The sequence below is a fragment of the Sarcophilus harrisii genome, chromosome 5 (genome assembly GCF_902635505.1).
Source record: "Sarcophilus harrisii chromosome 5, mSarHar1.11, whole genome shotgun sequence".
Taxonomy (NCBI): Eukaryota; Metazoa; Chordata; class Mammalia; order Dasyuromorphia; family Dasyuridae; genus Sarcophilus; species Sarcophilus harrisii.
The window spans coordinates 171,360,959-171,385,991 of NC_045430.1; the positions used below are offsets into that span (position 1 = coordinate 171,360,959).

Genomic DNA, 25,033 nt, shown 5'->3' on the forward strand with positions numbered 1-25,033 from the left:
GAATGTTTTAGCAAAGATGGCTTAGGCCATGGACAGATTTATAAGGGAAATTTAACTTCAAGGGTTTGACATAACTCGGATTTCTGAATAGCAAGATGGGGCTACCCATGACCTCCACCGAGGGTGGTAAGTTACTGAAACCTTTCCCAGCCTTTGTTTCCTTTTCTGTGAAAGAGAGATCATGATATATCTAATACCTATTTGCCAGGTTGTCATGAGGATTAAAGGAATCGGGTATAATAAACCACTTTACAAAATGCTATAACACATATTATGACTTTGATGCTGCATGCTACAGGAAGGATGGTGGGAAGAATGCTAAACTTGAGTTATGATATCAGAATTCAAATTCTAGATTGGTTCATTATTTGTATTACTTTGGACAATTGAGCCTAGTTTCGTCATTTATAAATAAAAATTTGATCTGCTTGATCTCTAAGGTCTCTTACAACCCTGGCTCTTATGACTTGAACATTATTTGGCATAACACTGTTTTTAATTCAAAATGTTAAAAAAAAAACCAAAACAAAAACCAAGTGTATAACTAATAAACATTCAATTTAACAAGGATTTATTAAGTACTTTCTATGTGCCAGTCAGCCAATAAACATTTATTATGTGCCAGAGACTGCTATGTAATGAGGATACAAAGAAAAAATTACTTTCATTCAAGAAACTTATATATATCCTAGATAACTATATTTCATGGTATAGACAAATGAAGGAGAACTTAGACTTTATTCTAATCTAACTCTTGGGGCACCTAGGTGGTGCAGATAGAGCACTGATCTAAGAATAAGAAAGACTCATCTACCAAAGTACAAATCTGGCTTCACTACTTGTGTGACCCTGAACAAGCCAGTTAATCCAGTTTGCCTCAATTTCCTTATGTGTAAAATAAGCTAGAGAAGGGCAAAACAGTTGAGTATTTTTGCTAAGAAAATTCCAAATGGGGTCATGAAGAGTTGAACACAACTGAAAGGTAACTGAAAAAGAAGCAGCAATTTAACTCTCATTTTACAGATGAAGAAAGAATATTGACTAGAATCCCAGCTCTTTGACTCAATATTTGTATGATCATAGACAAGTTTTTTCCTTTTCTTCATCTGAAAATCACGAAGTTTGGCCTCCAAGGTCTCTTTCAGACTTAAATACATGTTTCTCCAAGGGAGGTGGAATTACTTCCATAAAGTCACTTGAATAATCAGTAACAAAGGCAGGTCTTGATTCCAGGTCCCTTGACAATGAGAAGGCATTACCCACTATGCTGCTCTGCTTCTCAGATGATAACTCTGATGACTGTGTCTACGAACCATGAACTAAACAAACACCTATAAGTTAGGATCGTAGTTTAATATGGTTTTAAGTAGGACATATAAAAATGGGAACTTGGATTTCCATATATCTGAGTTGAATACTTTCAAAGTGTTCCCTTCTTCAAATAACCAAATAGTCCCACTTTATAATAAAGGAACTCAAACACATACAAAGTGATGAGCAAGGCAGAATTTTTATAAAGTCATGAGTTACTATGCTAAATTTTACCATGGAGATAATAATAAATTATATTTATATTGTGTTTTAAAATTTCCAAGGCACTTACTAATGATAAAATAGCAGAGAGAGAAGGAAGCTTAGCAGGGTCTAGAAGATAATCCATAAAAGTCACAATCAGCTTTGAATTTTTAAGTGTTGATTTACATTTTACATTTTCTTGGTTGAATGTGGGCATCTGGCCAAATGCATGATGTAATCTGTCATTGATCATTATATAATTCTGAATATGAAGACCTACTCCTATGGCATGGGAATGACTCTATATCACTACCTGGCAGTGCCAGAAGAAAAGGCTATGATGGCTGCTCCTTTGTCTTCCAGAAATGCCACTTAAGGAGAATATTCAGGCCAGCCATATCTCATTCTTTTCCAGACTGCACACCAAACATCTCTCTATCTTGATCACCTTCCAGGGATTCTTTGGAAACTACCCTCTGCTTTTCAGCTTCCTTTTATGCCTTATCTCATCTGATTGGAATATAAATTCTTTAATGACAGAAACTGTCTTTCTATTGTCTTAGCCCAATGTCTAATGTAGAATAAGTGCTTAATAAATATTTGCTGCTATGTGTAAATGTATATGTATATCTATGTGTGTATGCATGTAGATGTATGTATGTGTGCATATATACGCATATATCCATACATATAGGCATATATGTATATATATCTGTGCTTAATTGTATCCTGTTTGGGGGAAATGAAGAGGGATGAAAGGGAAAAAATAATAAAGTAAAAAGTACATAGCAGAAAACAGAAGAATAATCTGTAAGTAAGCAAGGAAAAGATAGATAGTCTTGAATATAATCTCTTCTAATATATACTTTCTTGAAATGGAAACTTATTGTTACATATTTTGAGTCCTCCCCAATGCTCTGCTTGTTTTGTTTTGTTATTTTCCTTTTCTGTCTTTCTTTTTCTATTTTGTTTTTTTCTTATTCTATATTTAGTTTTAAATAAATATTAAAAAACCTTAAATACGTATCGACTAATAGACTGGAACACAGACTCTGGAAGGTTCTATCATTCATCCAAAGCTTTCAGTACTGTCCCAGGAGCAGACTATGCTTACTTTCTCAATAGTTGCTTGGTTAAGGATAGAGAGCTTGATAATAATAGGTTGATTATTTGATGATGATTTTTTTGATCATGGTAACCCAAGAAACAAAAGAAGAATGTAATATGGTCCCTTTCCATTTTTATGGTGATATTGTTCAGTCATTTTTCAATCATATTTGACTCTTTGTGACCCCATTTTTTTTTTTTTTGATAAAATCACTGGAGTGGTTTGCCATTTTCTTCTCCAGCTCATTTCACAGATGAGGAAACTGGAATGAACAGGGTGAAATGACTTGTTCCCAGAGTCACACAGCCAGTAAGTGTCTGAGGCTAGATTTGAACTTATGAAGATGAGTCTTCTTGACCATAGGCTTGTGATAATGGTGAGGTGATGGAAAATGGGAAATGCAAACCTAAGAAAGATATACATTTTAGAGTACTGGTTTTGATATTCTCAATATAAATGAAACTTGAAGACATAAAATTGTATTTAAATGAAAGAATGGCATTAGTGTACCCCGGGATGATATTCTGAGCCCTTCTAGTCCTTTTCTATGATAACTCTAGTTGATTTCATTAGCTCCCCTGGGTTCAGTAATCATTTATGTACAAATGATCCTTAATCTAAGAATCAAGCCCTCACCTCTCTTAACTCCAATCTCTTATCATCAATTTTGTCTTTTGTACTCCCACTGGATTTCACATAGATATATGAAACTTAATATATGCAAAAAGAGATTTCTCTATTGAACTCCAGTCACTCATCTTCATTCAATAGCTTCTTGATATCTCAAACTTGGGTGCCCTATAGGCATCTCAGGCTCAACAGACCCAAAACAGAATTTGCTATTCTTATCCTTGAACACTTCCCTTCCAAACTTCTATATCACTTTTAAGGACACCACTATCCTTCCATTCACCCAGGCTCACAAACTTGGTATCATCCTTCAATTGCTCCTCCTCACTCACCCCACATCGTCATGATCATGATCATGATCATCAAACATATCCAAATTCACTGCCAAGTCTTATCAGTTCTACTTTTAACAATATTTCTCATATTTTCCCTTATCACTCACAATGCTAATTCAGGTTCTTATAGCTTCTCATCTGGAACACAGCAAGAGCCTTCATATTAGTCTGTCTGCCTCAAATCTCTCACCATTATAACCCATGATTCACTCATCTGCCAAGATGAGATCTCTAAAACATAGGTCTCACCACATCCCTCCCTGATTCTGAGTAGGAGGCTCGAGAGTCATTGGGACAGTGGAATCAATGATTTGATTATTTGGAGAGGGGTGGATCTAATGATATGCATATGATGAAGGGCTCTGGCATTCAATGGTTCTTAATTCTATTTATGAATATGAGCCTAAGAATATTTTTGAGATCTTATTCCTTTTTAACTACATCTCATTTCTCCAAGGCAATCTTTTCCTGGGTCCAATAGGATTTCATCCAATTTTCTTAAAGGAAAAGGAGACTTTTCTATAACTACTGGAGATATGTAAATGTCAAACTCTTAATCATGAGTTTGCTATTATAGGATGTTAGCTAATTAACTTTCATGACTCTTCATATATTTTCTCATGTCATGGGAACTATGTAGTAAATAGTAAAAAGAACATTAGACCAGGGAATGAAAGTACTAGTTTTATTTTTGTCATTTATTTCCTGACTTGTGTGACCTTGGACTAGTCCAGTGACCTCTTAAGATTCTGTTTCCTTGTACTATAAAATAAAAAAATTGAATTAGATTATTTGAGGGCATTAAATGACCATTTAAATTTTAATCAATGGTTAAAGATTTAATTTATATTTTCTGGCACAATGTGTTTTCCAGAGTCAATGCTTCTCAGTCATAAAAATAAATATTTTATAAAATGTTGATGATAGGGAATATCTTTCAAATTTTTAATTATATCTTTGCTTAGTTGGTTTAGTTTTGGATAGCAAACATTAGCATAACACTGTAAAGTCTGCAAAGATTTTTAAATTTTATTTGATCTTCACAACAATTCTGGGAAATGACGCTATTATTATTCCTATTTTATAGATGAGGAAACTGGGACTGAGTGTGTTAAGTGACTTGGGCAGAGTTATATATCTAGTATTTGAAGCATTATTTGAACTTAGGTTTTCCTGATTTCAAATGCAATATGGTTTGCTACCATCTACATAACTTTCCCCAATATATTTTTATTTCATTAAATATTTCTCAATTATATGCAATATTTTCTCAACACTTTTTTTTTTTTTTTTTTTGCTAAGGCAATTGGGGTTAAGTGATTTGCCCAGGGTCACACAGCTAGGAAATGTTAAGTGTCTGAAATCAGATTTGAACTCAGGTCATGCTGATCTGAGTGCTCTATCCATTAGGGCTGGTGATCTATCCTCAACACTTTTTTTTTTTTTAATTTGAGTTTCAAATTCTCTCTCTCCCTTCTCTTCCCCTTCCTTGAGAATGCAAGCATTTTGAAACAGAAATCTTGCAAAACATATTAGCCATCTATTAAAAACAAAAACAAAAACAAGGACCAAAAAAAAAAAATCCGAACAAGCATGTTTTGATTAAGGCTCCATCACTTCTGTCCTTCAGAGTTGCCTTGCATCATTGTGTTGATCAGAATAGCCAAGTGATTCACAGTTGATTATTGCATGATATTCCTATTGCTATGTATAATGTTGTCTTGGTTCTGTTTACTTCACTTTGCATTAGTTTATATGTCATTCAAGATTTTTCTGAAACCATCCTTCCCATCATTTCTTGTGCCACAATAGTATTCTATCACAAGTTTATCTCTCAATTTGTCTGGCCATTCCCCATTTGATGGGTATTCTCTCAATTTCTAGGGTTTTTTTAACCACCATAAAAAAGAGCTGTTATAAATATTTGTGTACATACAGGTTATTTTCATTTTTCTTTGATCTTTTTGAAGTACAGACTTAATAGTGGTAATGCTGGGTCAAAGGATATTCACAATTTAGTAGCTCTTTGGACATTATTCCAAATTGCTCTCCAGATTGATTATATCAGTTCCCAACTCTATCAACAGTGCATTAGTGTCCTAATTTCCCCACATCTCAATATTTATCACTTTCCTTCTCTATCACATTAGCCAGTCTGCTGGATGTGAGGTATTGCCTCAGAGTTGTTTTAATTTGAATTTCTTTAATCAGTAGTGATGTAGAACATTTTTTCTTGTGACTATAGATAGCTTTGATTTCTTTAGAAATGTTTTGAATTCCTTTTCATATCCTTTTGTCAACTGGGGAATGATTTACATTATTATAAATTTGACTCAGTTCGCTAAATATTCGAAAATCTTTATGAGAGAAACTTAATGTAAAATTTCCCCCCTGCTTTCTTGCTTCTTTTATAATCTTGACTATATTGCTTTTGTTTGTGCAAAATCTTTTTAAATTGAATGTAATCAAAATAGAACTGGAAGGAACATGAAGTCATGTAGTCCAAGAGTAAATGTCTATTTTTTAAAAAATCCATATTTATCATATTTTGAAAGAAGAAACAGACCAAAAGGGGATTAAAAACTCATGAAAAAATAGAATGAAAAAATAGTATGCCTCAATCTCCATTCAGACTCAGTTCTTTCTCTGGATATGGATAGCATTTTTCATTGAGTCCTTTGGAATTTTCTTAGATCATTGTACTGTTGAGAATAGCTAAATCATTCACAACTGATCATGAGAAAAATAATTTATTTTGGAACTCTTACTCTATTCAATTAATATTAATCAATTTGATATAATCATATTAAATTTCTGTATGTAAGTCCTCAAAGCTATGAGCTGCAGATTCTAAGTTCACTTGCTTAACTATAGGAAATTAGCTAAAGACCCTCCACCCTTGTTTTGTCTTATGATGATGCCCAAACCCAGCTTGGCAGAAGTGACAACTACATGGAAAGTCTCCTTCAAATATTTTTGTGCTCTGGACCAATAACTTGTCCAATAGGAGCAGATGATCATCTTATGACCACCTCAGTCACTGACTGATAGTTTGTACCATTTGTACCTATAAAAATAGGGTCCTGAAGGGAGGAGGCATCTCAGATTGTGAAGATCTGAGATCCACTTCATTAGAGGGGACCATGGACCCTTTAATACAATGGCTCATATCTCTATCTCAGTCTCTTTTATTGTAGGTGGGATAATTTTCATCTCCACAATCATCATACAGTACTGTTATAACTGTGTACAATGTTCTCCTGGTTCTACTCCCTTTACTTTGCATCAGTTTGTGTAGTCCTTTCAGGTTTTTCTGGAATCAGCCTGTGTGTCATTTTTTAAAATAGAATAATAGTAGTATATTAAAATCATATCACAATTTGTTTGGTCATTTCCAATTTCTTGGTATCCTTCCAATTTTTAATTCTTTGCTACCACAAAAAGAGCTGCATCTTTGTTTTGATATTTGGATTTCCCTCATCTCTTCTAATATATTTTATAATTGTCTTACTTTGAGGGCTCTTGTTGTGACAAGCTACATTTATCACAAGTTTATTATCTTTTTAATTAAAATAAAGATTATGAAGTTGATTAGCTTAACACCATTATTATTACTTATGATTTTCATTATATTTATCTTCATATATCATCTTGGAAGATTAATTTCTTCCTTAATTACATGTCCTATTTTTCTATCTTATGAGATTTTATAACCCACTAAACAAATTCTACTTTTTATTCGAACATGGTGAACAACTGGAGTTTTCCCAATTTATCTTTTGTTTGAAATGACATAATTTTAAATATTATTTAATTAAAAAAGATTCCTGCCTTCTCTTATCTCTCCTTGTTGCTGTAAGTTCACATATAGCTATATTTCTCTCAAACTTTATCTTTTAAAAAATTTGTCATACATTTCTTAATTTTCCCTCCCCTCAATATTCTGAATACTCTATAGTAAAGTCACATCAGTTTTTCCATTTCCATTTTCTATTTCTTGCTAAGCCAGATCTCTCGGACATATTCCCATATTCTGGTAGTTTAAAGGACAGTGCAATATAAATGCTATTTTGACCCCTTTTGATTCTACTATATTCCCTTTACTTAACAGAGATATTACTTTGTTTCTATAGGGTTTTTTCTATGGGAACAATGTGGGATAAATTAAAGAGTATTGAACTGGGTGCAGGGAGACTTGTCTTTTGGTTCTAGAAAGTCATTATACCTTGCTACGTTTCTGAATAATCATGTGTGTGTGTGTGTGTGTGTGAGTGTGAAAACTTACCCCCCATACCCCTCAAACTTATGCTACTAAAAATACTGGTTTCTAAAAATCTATAAATTTTTATTATTTTATAAATGTGAAAGAATTGTTTTAATTCTTCCTTCATTAGTCTTACTCTTCTCACTCCCCTTTTTTCTAACTTTTGTTTTTTCAGTCTAATAGAAGACTGAACTCTGAAGCTGTAGAAGATATCTTGTGGAGAAAAATCTCAAATCGATTTCATTTAATTCAACAAATTTAAGGGCAAAGACTTTTTTTTTTGTCTTTGTATGTTGAAAGTAAGAAACAATCTATGGGTATAGGAGGTATGAATAATTATTTCTTAGATGTTATCTAATCTCAACTGAGCCATTACTGCTATGGGAAATAATTTATATTCTTTCCCCACTGACTGTTCATGAGCATTCCCATAGAATCTATTCTCGATTTCTACCATCTACCAGAACCAATGGTCTCTTATCAAATGAGTACTTTTTCTGTGGAAATTGTGTCCATCTCTCATTGTGAGTTCCTTCATTGCCTCCACTTTCAATTCTAGTTTCTCTTTTGAACTGCCAATTTTCAATTTTGGTATAACCTCTGAAGAAGAGGTCATACCTTTGGCCAGAAGGTGTCAAGGCAAATTCTCTATTTCTGCTCTCAATCTTGTTCACTTCCATGTCCTCTTGAAACTTGCTCCCATAAATCATTGCTCTTCTCTTAGTTCCTAGCTCTTCCTATTAGTTAGATCTTTTTCTCTGCCCACAATGTATTTGGTGTCCCGCATTATGAATCCTTGGGGTATTTTTTGTTTTTATCTTGTCAGACTTGTTGGTATTTGGAAATGAAAATAAGTGGTTCTTGGACTTGATCACATGGTTACTTATAAATTGGCACAGTATTTTTTTTCTTTGACATAAAAACTGGATTTTGATTGTGATTCATCAGATTTTTTTTTTTTTTTTTTTTTTTTGGTTTCATTCAGAAAGTGATTGATGGATTCTTTTTAAACTTCACTTTACTCTGATTTTAATGTATCTGGGCAATTTTCTTTTTTATAAATTCTTAAAGTATAGTATCCAAGGTTTTGAAAAATATGATTTTCTTAGGCTACATTAATTCTTAAATTCTCACGACCTATTTTTCAAGTTAATTTTTCGATATTGAATATCTTACACTTTCTTCATTTTTTTCTGTCTTTGGATTTTGTTCTAAACATTTCTTGCTGCTTCATGAAGTCATTGGTTTTTATTTGGTTTACTTCACTTTTTAAAATTCAAATTTGACTTTTTTTTTAACTCAACAATTTTTTTCCTGCTTATTTTCTTTGCTCCATTGGGAAAAAAAATTGAAAACAATGACAACAATAACAACAACAATCCTATTTTAGTTTTTTTACTTGGGCAAAGTTGACCACTTCCTCTTCTAAGCTTTTTTCCTTTTTTCCAATTTTTTCCTCCAGAGCTTTTATTTCCATTTTTATCTCTTGTGTTATTCTAGATTTTTATCTAGTCTTTGGAAATTCTAGTTTTTTGCCTTTAGTTTCTATTTATTGCAGTTACAAGGAAACTTTCTCTTTTTTTCTCCTGGGGAATCTATAAATCTTTTAAAAATATATTGTAATATTATATTATATATAATTATATTTTTATACCATTTGGGGATTTCTTTGATTTTTTTCCTCTCCAATTTTGGTCCCTAAACTATGGCTTTGTACCAGGGCCAAAAGCAACCTTGTTGCACTCTTAGGTAAAGTATATGACCCTTTTGGGTTTTGTCTTCTGGATTCTTTCACTTACCTTTATATCCCAAAGTTAGACTTCTCTCCCAATCAGCCACTTTTCAGTTCTTTGAGAATAAAAGTTCCAGATCTCCAGGACTCTCTGTGGCACTTTGGAACAGAGAGAATACAAAGTTCTTTAGTTTACATGTATGTCTCTGTCCTGTCTCTGGTCATACTGGAAGTCTGCTAGTTTTGTTGTCTATTTTTTCACTGTCTTTGCTGGCAGCTTCCTTTCTATAGAAATAACATTATATGTTACAGAATATTATTGTTCTGTAAGAAACGATCAGCAGGGTGATTAGAATCTTAGGAGAACTCAGTCCCTTGGTTTGCCATTTGTGTGTGATATTGGGTAGTCATTGAATTTTACAAAGTTTTGGTTTCCTTCATTGTAAAATGGTACAATAAAATTTAACTTCCTTGCCTGAATTGTTTATTGAAAAGTTGCATAAGATAGTGTGTATAAATTATCTTTTAATCAACTACAGTGTCAAATAAAGTGCTTGTAGTTGTGAACTTATATTCTTATTTGAGGTCCTCAAAGTCAGCAGCAACATTTCTCTTCAAGAAAAACATTTGCTCTTTTTTCACTTATCTGACATTTCTCTGGATTCCTAAGGTTCAGCTGAACTTAGGTAAACTTACCTTCTTTAGCTAGTTGTATTGAAAATCCAAAAGGCATCTGAGGTCAGCTATAATTGAAAGGTCCATATTAGTGACAAATACTAGTGATTTGAGGACATTACAAGTGGAATCCATAGCCTGATTCAGTACTGTACATATTCACTTATGATGAAATCTCTTTAGAAAAATGGAATGTGGGCTGACCTTTAAACTAAACATTTTCTTTTTCTTTTTCACTGAACTGAAACTATCTCAGACCTCTAACAAGAATATGACATTGAAAATATTTTATAGGATAAAAAATTTAGACCTGAAAGACAATTTAGATGTCAGCTATTCCAACTCTGTCATTTTAGAGTAGAAAGCCAAAGATTAAAAAGAAAGAAATTTACCCTAAAGCCACAAGTAGTAAATAAGAGAACTTGAATTTACACTTCATTTTGCTGATTCCAAGGTCAATTTTCTCTGTTGAAGGCCTTTAATTACTTTAGGTTGCCTCAGGTTTTAAGCAATTTATTGTTTACTTTCTAGAAGTCAAGCCTTTCAGTATGTTAAAAATGAGCCACATTTGCTGCTGATGTCATATCGACTTAAGTGAACAAGCTTTTATTAAGTGGGCTAATTGTACCTGACCTGTGGCAGAGTATTCCAAGTTTATGTTGGTCTAAATAAGCTTTGGTTGGATACAGTATACCTTGACCTCAAAATAAGTAATGTCATTTTGGTCCTCTTGTGAACAAAAGAAAACAACCGAACAATCAAACATTGGGAGTATGAAACTGTATCCTCAAAGAGCTTATATTCTAATTGTAAAAGATAATAAATAAAAGGAAGCTAAAAGGGTAGGAAGAGGGTTAGCATGGTACAGAAAGTCTGGAGAATCAGGAATATTGTCTGAAAGATAGAGCATACCTGGGGCTCCTTAAAATGGAGATTCTAGAAGGAAAAAATAATTTAAAATAAGAAATTGCAGAAGTAGAGGGTACTTGATGATGATGATTATATGATATCTACTATGTGCTAGGCACTATGCTAAGTACAAATATGATCTCATCTGATCTGAATAGCAACCTTGGAAGATAGGGGCTTATTTTTATCTTTCAATTAAGAACATATAAACAGAGTTTAAGTGACATGTCCCACACCCAGTGTTACTTAAATTCATGCTTAGTAAAATCTTTTTTTATAATATTCATATTTTTAAAAATTTAAAATAGGAGCGGGGCAGAACTGGGGATAGAAGTAGAGGGTTTTTCTTGATGCCTTCTTGTCATGTTACCACCTCTTCCAGGTATCATCTCTGCTCAGAGTTAGAGCAAAGGAGGAGAGGAAATTGCTGGGAGAGGTAGGAAGTAGAAAGGCAAAGGAAGGGCAATGAGGGAAGCTAAAATGGTGGCTGGATGTAATTTCCTCAGAAAAATAGTATGGTAACTTATCTGATTAGAGTCCACAGGATTTTGGTGGAAGATAGAAAAGATTTGGAACAGACTCTACGGGAATGTTTTTAGCAATCAGTAGGAGAAAAATGCTAAGAATTTCATATAGTAGTGATGGTCCAGTTGAGATTAGATAATATCTAGCAGCAAGAAACAATTATTGAATACATAGATATTTGTGCCTCACTCTCAAGATACAGGGGAAAAAAAATCTTTGCCCTTACATTTGTTGAATTAAAGGAAGCTGAATTGAGATGTTGTCCAAAAGTCATCTTTAATAAATAGATCCCCAGTCTTTTTCAAAGACTGGAGAAAAAGAAAAGTAATAAGGAGGACTTGGTTTTTTAAAGTTTGTAATTTTTAAGAAATATGCCTTTAATAATAAAGTTTTCCCTTCCTACAAGTAAGTATACTGAAGCAAAGCAAGCTATAGCCAGAACTAGAAGGCAAGTTTCTCTGCACTCAGCCCAGTAGTCTTTCCATTATTTCCCACTGCTTCCATAGGAAAGATCCTTTAGGGACCAAATAATGGATCTATCTATTAAGTGGAGGCAATACTATGTATTACTAGAATCTAAAGAGTTCAAAATGGCAGGCCCATTATTATATTGTTATTTAGCTTTAACTGGTTGTTGTTGGTTGCTTGTGGTCCTTCATACTCGAAGAGGACCAAGAAGACATCACGATGTTAGAATTGAGTTACAATGTGTCTGACTGGCTGATTAGACCAATTCTAGCCACAGGTTGGGCACAAATAGTCCTTATGGACATTTGGGGTAGTTTCTCTAATTTTGTGAATCTCACATTTCTTTTGGACTAATTCAATTCTTCTTTGCTCATAGAACACATCTCTGATAAGGGCACTCCATACTAGGTAGTTCTGTGCCAGTGTCTCTTCCTATATCATATGATCACTTCTAAAATTCTTAAGAAAGACCTTGAGAGTGTCCTTATATTGCTTTTTTTGATCACCTTGTGAGTGCTCGCTGTGCAAGTTCTCCATAAAATACTTTTTTTTTTTTTTTTTTTTTTAGTAAGCCTACGTTTGGCATGTGAACAATGTGGCCAGTCCAATGGAGTTGTGCTCTTTGCAGTAGAGTTGGAATGATTGGCAATTTAGTTCAAGAAAGGATCTCAGTGTCCTATCCTGACAGGTGAGCTTCAGAATCTTCCTAAGACAATTCAAATGGAAGTGATTCAGTTTCCTGGCATGGCGCTGGTATACTGTCCAGATTTCATAGGAATATAACAATGACGTTGGCACAAGGGCTCTGTATGTCTTCATTTTGGTAGCCACACTTTCCTTTGGAGTATCCCAAACATAGAACTGCCTCTGGCAATGCTGCTGGCTTGAACTATCAGAATATGGAAACATGTCTTAGAATTTTAGCTTGTCTGAAGTAGAAATGCGGAAATCAATGTGACTTCAATAAAAAGTAAATGGATATTGAAAATTTGAAATTAAATTTGAAATTAAAAATTTTAAAAACAAAATATAGAATTGAAGCTTCAGAGAAACCCTTCACAAATCACTTTGAAACAACAAGGAGAGATAAGGGAAGGTAAAAGCCTGATGTTAGATTTAAACAATATTAAGACTGGTCATTTAGAAAGAAAAGACAATTAGAGAAGACTTCAATTAAATTTAAAAAAATCAAAAAATACTTATGCCCCAATTAAAAAGTAGAAGAATATGACTTTTTTAGTAAGATAAAATATCTCATAGAAAAGAAAAATAGAACATATGATTAAGGAAGAGAATAATGTTCCAAGAGGACACATTAAAACAAATATAATGAACAAAATGAACTACTTTTAGTGGGTTATAAAATATATCATATGATATAAAAATAGGATATGTGATTAAGAATTGATGTTTCAAAAAGAGATTAAGATGAATATTTTGAAAATCACATATAACAATAGTAACATTATGCTGATGAACTTTTATGTTTCTTTCTTTTTTCTTAATCAAAGAGGATTAATAAACTGTTATAAATTTACTTGGTAATAAAGAGTCTGCAAGTCTATTCTAAAATATATGAGAGAATGCCTTAAGTTTTTAAAATTTGCTTTTCTTCTATTATTAATGAGTTAGAAGTTTAAAAAAAAACATGGTAATTGATATTGGCTTGCTTTCTTAGAAAACTGACTTCATACCTATGAATATTTGTCAAGTGTGAAATGGGTTGTTATATTCTCTTGAATTGAACCCTTTTGTGTTATTAGCTGGGCAGCGACCACTACAACAGAGATGAGTCATAGTGAAATAAAACTTCAGCTAGTTTAGTTCTGAAGCTTGGTAGCAGTGTAGCTGAGACATTTGCAGATGTTTAGTGAGCATCTCTAATAAAGGAATGGGTTTCAAATTGGCATCTTGTTTGCTAAACCTCTTTTTTTTCCAAGTCTTTATTGAATGAGTCAGGTCCAGCATCATAACAATATGGGATAGCTAAAATTTAGGCCACTAGTACTGGCCAGTTTAATAATATTTGGGAGATTGCAATGTTTTCTATTTTGATGAGATCAAATGTGATGATTATGTTAAAGAATTTTGTAAATGTTGACTATTATTACTATTTCTCATTTTGGTCTGGATAATATATAATATGGATATATTCCATTTAAGTTGCAATTTTCATAAATCTTTCTTTCCTGAGGCAATTGGGATTAAGTGACTTGCCCAGGATCACACAGCTAGGAAAGGTTAAGTGTCTGAGATCAGATTTGAACTCAGGTCCTTCTGACTTCAGGGCTGGTGTTCTATCTACTGCACCACCTAGCTGCCCCAGGTTAGGCATCTTTCATTTGCCTCCAAACAATGACCTTCATCAATACAATTTCTATCTGCTACTGACTGTCCAGTTTACCATTTGAGAAGTGGAGAACCAACCTTTCTTACAAAATGCAGTAACCCTTTTTTTGACCCCAGGTCTTCCAATCTGGAAAAAAAAAAGGAAAGTTGGTGAATGGAACTTATTTCTTCTATTTTACAGATTCAACCTCCATTTCCTCCTTCATTCTTTTCCATTTTAGAATCCAATCTTCAGAGGAAAGTTGGAGTACTGAATCAGGACCATCCATTTGACTATATGCTTTCCTTCTCATATTGCACTGATTGCCAGCCTCCTTTTTGAACAGAGCCCTTTCTTTTCTTAGTATGTCCATTTTCATTCCTACTCATATCCTTCATCTCCCAGTGATTCTGAACTCTTGTAGGTCATCATATAAATCCTACCCTCAGCTGATTCTTTATTCCCAGCCCCCCTAAGCCTCCCTTTCAAAAATTATAACCAAACATCTCCTAGCCCTTTCACTGTGCCCTCTGGAATGCTTGTTTCACAGTCAGCAAACTTCCCTTTGACCTAATTCTTTTCCTCTCTTTTTCTATCTTCTCCTTATTAGTGAAATCTGGCTCCTCCATGAGGACACAGCCTTTCTAAACACTTTTTGGTATTGACTATAACTTTGTTCATTCTATTCAACTCATTAGGTAAGGAAATTGGAATACTTGCTCTTCTTTGCCACTTTTAGGTTCTTCCAATCTCATCACTCATTAATCTCTCCTTTGAGGTCTATGCTATTCATATTCAATACCCAACCAAAACCTGATATCTACTGTCTACCAATAACCAGGTTATTCCACTTTTTTCCTCAATGAGTTTAATACTTGAATCACAATTATTCTCCCAACTCCTGCCTCTATAATGGAGAACTTCAATATATGTATTATTTCTGCCTCAAATACCCTAAATACTTCGTTCCTCAAACAAATCACTTTCCATGAGTTACTTTCTCAAGCAACATCAATCACATAAAAAGATGGCTTCATCATGCTATCACCCATACATGTTCCACCTCTGTTCAAGAATTCTGGAATCCTCTTACTGAATTTTCACCTCTTCCTCTGTCTTCCTTTAAAAAATAGTTCCCTTCATCTGCACCATGGCCACCAGTCTCTAGACTCCTCTCTTTTCTCCTTGGCCATTTCTCCTACACTACCCACTCTCTCCTCTTTTCCCTATCTTGACCTGTTGGTGAATCAATTCAATCTATACTGACCTCTCTTGAATCACTAATTCGTTTATCATATTACTTATTATTATTATTATTATTACTATTGCCAAGACTCAGCTTGGATCACTCCCACCATTTGTTGCTTTCATGTCAAAACATGTGCTGCTGAACAAAGGTAGAGAATATCATGCTGCCATTCTAATCTGCTACAAATTTATGTTATAGAATCTCATTAATACTCCACTGATGTTAGGTAATCCCATTATTCTTTTCTTACCAACTCACTATCCCACTCTCCACAGTGAATCTTCCAAATATTTTCATTCCCCCTTCAAACTTCCGTGGCTCCCCTTTCCACTGGGTAATTATATTGGAGCTGCTTGCATAGGACACTGCCCTTCTGTTGGGTTAAAAAGCCTAGATTCTCCCTTTCTGCCATCTGATTGCTTCTCTGCTGATTGATCATATTAGAGTCTTGAACTTCTAAAGGTTTTCTGGGTATAACCTTGGCTGCCATCATGTCCCACCTGTTTTTCCTTTGAGGTCTGGGAGCTGGGCTCCCGCCTCTCATTTCCTTGGGTCAATCTACATTCTGAGGCCCACTGGAAGCCCTTGTTGCATTTTGTACATGAGGTTTGGGGTCTTGTTGTCTCACCTGTCTTCTCACTCTGTCTCTATGCCTACAATGAGCTTTCAGATGCCCTACTTTACCACACTGAAAGCATTGATGAGTCTCTGGAAGTCCCTTGCCAAAAGGGACCCCATCTTCCCATGTTCTGCATCATAGTCTGGGCATAAAAGGCATTTGTGCCCACTGTGGCACAGCGTCTTATGATCTCCTCTAAAGGAGCATCCTTGTGTAGTTCCTATATAATTCTTCTGCAAACCTCATTATCATTTTCTCTAGCAAGTTGTTTGATCACTATTCCTGTTGCTGAATTTCACCAGCGGTTCTTGTGACAGCTGTCTGCAGACGTTCCACAAAATCCACAAAAGGTTCATTGGGACTTCGCTCTATTTTTGTGAAGCTTCCCCTCAATTTTTTTCCTGGGAGGGATCCCCATGCTTTGATAGCATCAGCAGCAATTTGCTCATTTACTATCAAAGGAGTATTAATCTGTACTGAAGTGACTGCATACTGACCTTTACCTGCTAGTTGATCAAAGGTAATTTGTATATTAACTCCAGTTTGCCTGTTTCATTGGGCTTGTATTCTACATAGTTCACTATACTCCAAAAGCCACAACAAGTTTTGTCCAGGTTCTAAACATGTCCTTGTTATAGATTTCCAATCACTAGGGGTTAAAATTTCATAAGCTAAATTCTCTAATACCATCTTAATATAAGATGATGTAGCCCCATAAAGAGTGCAACCCTTTTTAAAATCTTTGATAATTTCCAGCTCAAAAGGAATGTATCTTCTCCTTTGTTGACCTGAAGAATCAAACTCTTCAATAACAGGGTATGCATTTATCAAACTAGATATATCCTGTCCTTTTTTAGCTTTAACTAGTGCCTTTTGTAATTGTGTCATAGGCTGCTTCATAGGTGATGCTAATTGTGTCACTGCCCCTCCCCCTCCTCCTTCTACCCATGAAGGGTTAATTGAGGGGAGAAGGTCAGGGGATGGGGAATGCCCTAATGGTTCCTGCTATGAAGCACCACACTCCTTTCATCACTAATTTCATCAGAATTGTACTTAACTCCTTTTTAAAATCTAATTATTCATGCTTTTTACCTAGTTTGTCAGCATCATCCCCCTCCTGTTCTTTCTTCTTTTTTTCTTATTCTAATACTTATATAATTCCTTAAAGCCAGTTGTATTAAGTTATATGTATAAAATGTTTCTTTGGGAATTGAATTGGTACCATTACATTGTAGTATTCACATAGTAGCTCTCCTACTAATTTCTACTAGTCTAGATCTAATTCTTTTTCCTTTGAGAACCAAGAAAATGTGTATTGTAATGTTTCTAAAAGTTCAATGATCTGCTCCCAAGTTACAATCAATCCTTGTTTTTTTTATCAATCTAATCAAGTTTTTAGTTTTCAGCTTCTATTGATTTAATTATCATTTCTATGCTAATAATTCATAGGTCTACCTGTCTTGCCCAAACTTCTCTGCTCACCTTTAATATGCCTTTCTGACCTCTTGGATTGAATGACCATTAGAAATTCTAGACTCTAAACACCCAAAATAGATATAATTATCTTTCCTCCTAAATCTTCCCTCCTCCTATCTTCTCTATTACTGTAGGAAGCAGCAACATTCTCTTACTCCCTCAGGCTCACAACCTGTGTCATATTTGACTCCTTACTATCTCCCCTTCACTATTTTCAATCAAAGTCTATTTTTTCTTTGCAATATCTCTTGAATATTTTCCCTTCTTTCCTCTGCCACTGTAATCATACCTGGATTATGGCATTGGATTATTAGATAATAGCTTGCTGATGGGTCTGCTTCAAATCTCTCCCCATTACAATTCATCCTTTAGTCACCAAAATGACTTTCTTAAAGTGCAGGTCCACCTATGTCATACCTTTCCTTACCCTTCACTAAATAAACTCCAGTAATTCCCTACTGCCTCCAGTATCAAATTGAAAATCCTCTAAGTATCCAAAGTCACTGCTGCCTTTTCTGCTGCTGCCACCATCACCACCATCAGCAACAACAACAACAAAATCCTCTGTCTCAAATTCTACCTCAGACACTTGGCTGTGGGACTATAGCCCATTCATTTAGTTATTCAGCTGTAAAATCAGAATAATGATAACACCTACTTCTCAGGGTTAATATGAAAATCAAATGAGTGAGCATACCTTTAAAAATCACATAAATGCTTATTATTATTATTATTATTATTACCTTGAATAATATTGGTTGCTCTTATTGGACTATATGATATATAACATATATAAAATCCAAGTACATGGAACTTTTTTGATGTCTTAGTTATACTGTATTTTTGTCACATCATAACAGCATAACAAACTTCTAGGGAATAGCAAGATAAAATTATGAAAGTTACACAGTACCCCCACTTGGTTGGTTTGAATTACAACAGTTAAAGCCAAATTTGATTTGGGAGCTTCTGTGAAGAAATAAGAGGCATATTTTTCATGTTCAAAAGCTCTTCTAGAAATATACAGTTCACTTTGGCAAATATTTATTACGTGCTTAATGTGTTTGAGGTCCTTTGCTACACTTTTAAAGGTACAAAGACAAAAACCAAGAGTATCTGCCACCAAGATTCTTACTTTCTAATGGAGGTGAATGCAATATGCCTAGAAAAATAAACATAAAATCATTTGAAGTAGAAAGCAATAGCAAGATAGAAGGAAATGTCCAGGGAAGAAGTAACATCTGAGGTAAATCTCAGAGGAAGATAAGACTCCTGAGAGGTAGATGTAAGAATCATTATGGAGTACATTCCAAGATTGGAGATGTTTATCCAAACATATGGACATTGAAAAAGGAATGTTGAGTTTGGAGAAGAGCTTACTTGGCTGGATTGTGGAGTATGTGCAAAATATTAATATGAGAAAAGGCTAGAAACTGTCATGGAAATAGGACTACCAATGGCCTTAAATACCAGAATAAGTAGTTGGTTTTTTTCCTCCTAGAATAGTCATTTAAGGTTTTTGAGGAAAAAAAAGTGCCATTGCCAGACTATTGTCTTAGGAGCCCATTTTGGTAGCTATGTGCAAGATATGTTGGGAAAGCAAGAGACAGGAAGCAGGGGGATCAATAAAGAATCCAGATGAGAAAGTACCTTAGGTAGAACACTGGTTCTATGAACAGAGAGGAGAGGATAGATTTCACAAATATTTAGGGCGAAATCATTAATTTGGTAACATATTAAATGTGAAGGATGATGAAGGAAGGAGTTATCTTGTACTGTTCTGAGGGTATATTTGGGTGATTGGGAGGATGGATACTACCCCAGGAAGAAAGAAGGCAGTTTGGAAGATCTGTGTGTTTAGGTGGAAAGGTAGTAGGTTTAATATTGAATGTGTTCTATTTGAGATGCTTATGGGACATCTAGGTGAAAATGTGCAGCAGGCAATAATAATATTCTGTATTTCACAATAGGTAGATGGGTTAGATATAGATGTTCTCCCATAGTAAGGATGACTTCATTCTTTGTCCATTTTATTTCTATCACTTAGCACATTGTTTGTCTCATAATAACTGTTGATTGGTTAATACTTGGTTTTGTATTCTCTAGCACAGAGGTTTTAACCTGAAGGTCAACTTAAAAATATTTTTGGATAACTTTATTTCAGCATAATTGATTTCCTTTGAAATCCTATGTATTTCATTCATGCATTCATTTAAAAACATTATTCTGAGAAGGGATCCATAGGTTTCACCAGAGTACCAATGTGGTCTATAACATGAGAACAGTTAAGAAGTCCTGCTCTAGCTGAATATTCATAATATGAGTAAGAAAGAAGGTTGAGGATTATTTAGGAAAGTTGATAGCACTTTTAGTTTACAATGCCAAATTAAAAAAAAACCTAAATTAAAATAGACCTTTTTAACACCATGGATGCTCTATGACTGGGAATTGGGGAGCCCTTTAATCTCTGAAGAGTAAAAAATTTTAAAATTCAAAGATATGAAGAAATGTAATAAATGTGTAAATAGTCTGTAGCATATTAACAATGATTGTCTATAGGCAAGAAGGGGTGGAAAAGAATGTAGGAGATGTGTTTGGAAAAAATAGGCAGGTTTGTCTTGCAGAGAGAGAGGTATAGTAATCTGAACTGGGCATTAGTTCTCCCTGGTTTTTAACAGACTCATAGGAAAGATTCTAGGTTAATGTGTGGGATCTCTGGGGGAAGATTAATGGGAGGACATGTATAAGAACACATGGGATGAGAAGGATGGATGGGTTATACTCTACACTACTGAATGGAAAGCCTGGTTTAGATCAGATCACATATGCAAGTCTATACACATATTCTCTAGCTAATGTTTTCCCAACTTCCTTTAGAAGCCCTAGTTACAATTTCCTTTTATGTAAATATTGAATTGGTAATTTATACAAACTTTAGGTAGGCTGCATGGTATAATAGAAAAGACATTGACATTGGAGTAGGAAGATAAGTTTAAATCCCAAATTCTACTTTTTACTAATACTATGATCTTGAGGGATCATTTTTGGTTTTCTCTTTTCTCCACTGGAACAGCTATGAGTTGGATTAGATGATTTTCAATGTTCACTTAAGTTCTAAATCCTATAAAATTCAGTATTTTAACAAAAGAAACATAAAGATTCTAGAAATGTTGTATTACTAGTTATACTTTCTGGGGGAATCACCCTGGGGGAATCATTTAATACTGTCTGCCTCAGTTTCCTTAACTTAAAGAATGGGGATTTTGGTGAGGACAAAATAATTTTTATGAAATACTTTTGAAATGTTAAAGCACTATATAAAGATGTTATTCTTGGAAAAAAAAGATTTTATCTAAGTATCAAGCAGGAGTAAGCAGATTTAGTTATTTACCTTAGTTAAAAGCTAAATTTAGCTCAGAAAAAGAGTTCACAATTTACTTTAAAAAATTAAAACTATTATGGCTAAGAAGGATAGTTTAAAATTCTAAATTTTTTTTTAGTTAAGCACTATTTTAAAGTTCGTTTCCCATATTATATTTATTAGATTGGAATTAACTTTTCTAAATATTGATGCTTATCATGGTCAGGTCATTCATTAAAAACAGTACCTGGTTCAGGCTTGTATTACAGCTGGGTTCTTATTCTCATTTCAAACGTCAATTCAGGTATTTACAGCACTCCTATGTTTGTTTGCATACTCTACCTAATTTCTCCCAATAAAATTATTGTAACTTGGATTTGATAGGTCAAAAAATTAAAACACCACCTCCCCTTTCCCCATCACATTACAACATCTCTTAAAGATTCAGTCTGCCTTTTAATTGGTTTGGAAAAGGCTGCCTTTTCTGAGCAAACAGGTTAAATACAACTTGCTCAGAGCAGTAGACTGAGTGGACCAACTCCTGAGCTCTTGGAGCTTAGCAGGTGAGCAATTACAATTAATTTTAATTGATTTAAAAGCTTAAGAAGGTAGACTGTATCTTTTTTTCTTTCAAATGCAGGAGCTAGTGGGGGAGAAGGAAGTGAGTTACCTGTTAAATGGGTTCTCCAGGAACACTGGACTAGAAATGCAAATAAAGGTCTTTTTCAAGCCATGAAATTTGCTATGACTTTAAAGAAGACACTTTTTAACTCTAGAGTTAAGGACAACTTGACCATCTTTCATTGTTGAATACTGGTGTTCACTTAAAGGAGGGGTCAGTAGTTTGTTTTGTTTCTTATTTAAGTATTATCAGTGGGAACCATTTATAAGATTGGGACAAGGGTGAAGGGATCTGGGAAGAAGGGAAAAGGAGAAAATAGTGATAGCCAGGATTTATATAACACTTTGAGTTGTGTAAAGCACTTTATAAATATTCTCTTATTTGATTTTCATACCAATTCTGTAAGATAGATATTTTACAGATAAGGAAACAGAGGGATTAAATGACCTTTTCATGATTACATAGCTAGTAACTACTTAAGGGTGATGTCAATCTAAGTCTTTCAGAGTCCAAGTCCATCTTTTATGCACTATTCCACCTAGAATAGCTGAAATGAAAAGGAAAGATGAATCTTGGTGGGAGAAGTGACCAAAGAAGTTAGTTCTTAGATAACAGAGAATTAGAGAATTTTTGAGTCTAAGAAGAAATTTTAACTACAGGAATTTTACTTGATTTGTTGGAAGAGTTTTATTGCTAGTTTTGGAGAGGAAGATTTGGTTATAAAAGATTAGGGAGAAAAGAAATATGGGTTTTTATCCTTTAGGATGTTAAGTACCCACTTTTAAGAGTATTCAAAATTTTTTGCTTTGTGATTCATAGCTGAAATTCCTGAAACATCAGAGATACGGGCAAGCCATTCTTCTGAGGGCACCACTATACTCAATGACAGCCTGACTTCAAGTCTCCTTCTCACTCATCCCCTGCCCCTCTCCCTTTCAATCCCAACCATTTAGTCTTTTAAAAAATTTTTTTAAAATTTATTTCTTGAACATTTTCTTTATTTTATTTTCTTTTTTAAATGTTAACTTTTTTTTATTATAGCTTTTTACCGACAAAACATATGCATGGGTAATTTTTCATCATTGACCCTTGCAAAAACTTCTGCTTCAACTTTTCCCCTCCTTCCCTCCACCTCCTCCCCTGGATGGCAGGTGGTCCCATATATGTTAAATATGTTAAAGTATACCGACCATTGAAGGAGGTATTCTAAAAACTATGACCTGGCAAGAAAGAAGTACAGCAAATATGAGGGAGAAGGGGAGTGTCTACTGCTGACTTCCTTGATTTGCCTTTTAGAGTTGTTTCTCTGCCAGTGAATAGTTTTCAAAGTATTTTTTTGCAGAAAGTTGAGTCAAGGCAATTATCTTTGTCACTCCATGCATGTAAACAAACAGTAATGGGGATATTTGATATCTCATAACAATCTTGGCTTTGTCAAGCATCAACTTTTTAAAAATTCTGTTTTTCTAGGGTGCTGTCCAGAGAGAGATATAAGTAAAAGGACAAATGGAGTGAATTGAATGATAGTACAGTCTTTATAAGGAAAGAAACAAAAACAACCAGAAATCAGAAGCCAACTTAGTTTTAATTATTTTAATGTTCTTCAGGTTTTTTTTTTTTTTGTGATACTCTCCTTCCTCTACTCCACTAAGTAGAAGTGATCTCTGCCTCTTTAATTTCCATAGGCAGTATGGTCTAGTGGGAGTTAAGAGCTAGATTTGAATTTGGCTCTACTGTTGCTTACTAACTTGTGTGATCTTGATCAACTCACTAAATTTCTCTAGGACTTCATTTTCTCAGCTATAAAAATAAGCCATTAGACTAGATGGCATCCAGGATCCTTTCCAGTTCTGAATGTATGTTCCTATAAATGTCCATCAGTAAATTATCACATGGTTCATTGTATCCTACTTATTTGCATTACTATTATTAAAGTTTTTCCTGTTATTCTGTGTCCCCTGGACCAACACTTCATAATTACTAATTGAAAATTTGTTGAATTGTACTCTATTGGAATTTCACAGCTTTTTCATTTCTTTCCTTTCTTTTTTGTGCTTCTAACTTAGGATCACTGCTCTTGGCTATGTAGATATCTTTAAAAATCACTTTCTAAGTTAATGGGAATTCCATCTAAATTTAGGGCTAGCTTTTCCATTCAGGTTCCAAATTGATTTTGTAGGTAAACTTCTATTACACAAATAACATTGCATGTAAAGATTCTGAATAACAAAGCATTTCCTGGCGGATGGTCTAGTAATTGTGCTTTCTTTATTTGTTAAAGATGGATTCTCTGGAATAATAATACCAGTGCCTGTGCATATCATAGTCACTCTACATTTCTTTCTCTGGTTGCAGTTACTCTCTTTAAAAAAAGCACCCAACTGTTTACTGTTTGGAATGGGGTCCTACCCTCTCTTTGTGTAGATGTAGAGACTGAACCTAGAGAGATTAAGTGATTTGCTTCACATTACATTGTTATTTAGTGGGGGGTGAGCTGTAAAGTTTTTGGGTAAGTAGAATATAAAATATTTATCATTCTTAATTCTAATGCTTCAAAAACTACAATCACTCAGCTCTTAATCTATGAACCATAATCCCAAAATATAAAAATCCAAATAACTTCCTCCCAAAACAAGCCTTAGTAATAGTTAATGTAAATAACTGAGGAAATAAGCACACAGGTGGTTAGTGTTTCTCTTATTATTGTTGATGTTCTATTGATGTGCTTTCCCCCCTATTTTTAACATCACGAACATTTTGTAATGCTTCCAAATCAGGGCAATTAAGCAAAACATATCAGCACCTTGGCCCTCTCTGAAAATATATACCTCATTTTATCCTTGTTGTCTAGCATTTCTTTGCAAATGGATAGAAATCATTAAGTATTCATAAGTCATGACTGGTTACTGCATTTATCAGAGTTCTAAAGCATTTCTGTATTTTTTTTTCTTTTACATTATTATGGTTCTAAAATTGTTCTTTCTTCATTTTGCTTACCTTACTTTTTCTTCAGGTCCCACAAATCTTTTCCAGTTTTTCAGAATTCTTCATGTTTATTGTTTCTTATGATGCTGGAGGATTATTACCCAACTGATAGAACGTAATTTCCTTCCCACTCTTTGCTTTGACTGTTTTTTGTAAATATGAGCTTTCCTCCTTTATCTTTAGTGTACCAGGAGGTAACCCTCCATCTTGGGATATGTACAGTTTAGTGAC

At 34.2% G+C, this 25,033-nt stretch overlaps 1 protein-coding gene across 1 annotated transcript in view; it reads left to right on the forward strand.

Annotated features, from left to right (window-relative positions):
- Positions 1 to 21,149: 21,149 nt before the first annotated feature.
- The window catches only part of LOC100926676 (hyaluronidase PH-20), a 32,952-nt gene continuing 29,068 nt past the window's right edge, over positions 21,150 to 25,033 (forward strand). Inside the window, exon 1 of the mRNA XM_012551012.2 lies at positions 21,150 to 21,758. The gene's annotated coding sequence lies outside the window, so the exon portion shown is untranslated. The remainder of the gene's footprint in view (positions 21,759 to 25,033) is intronic.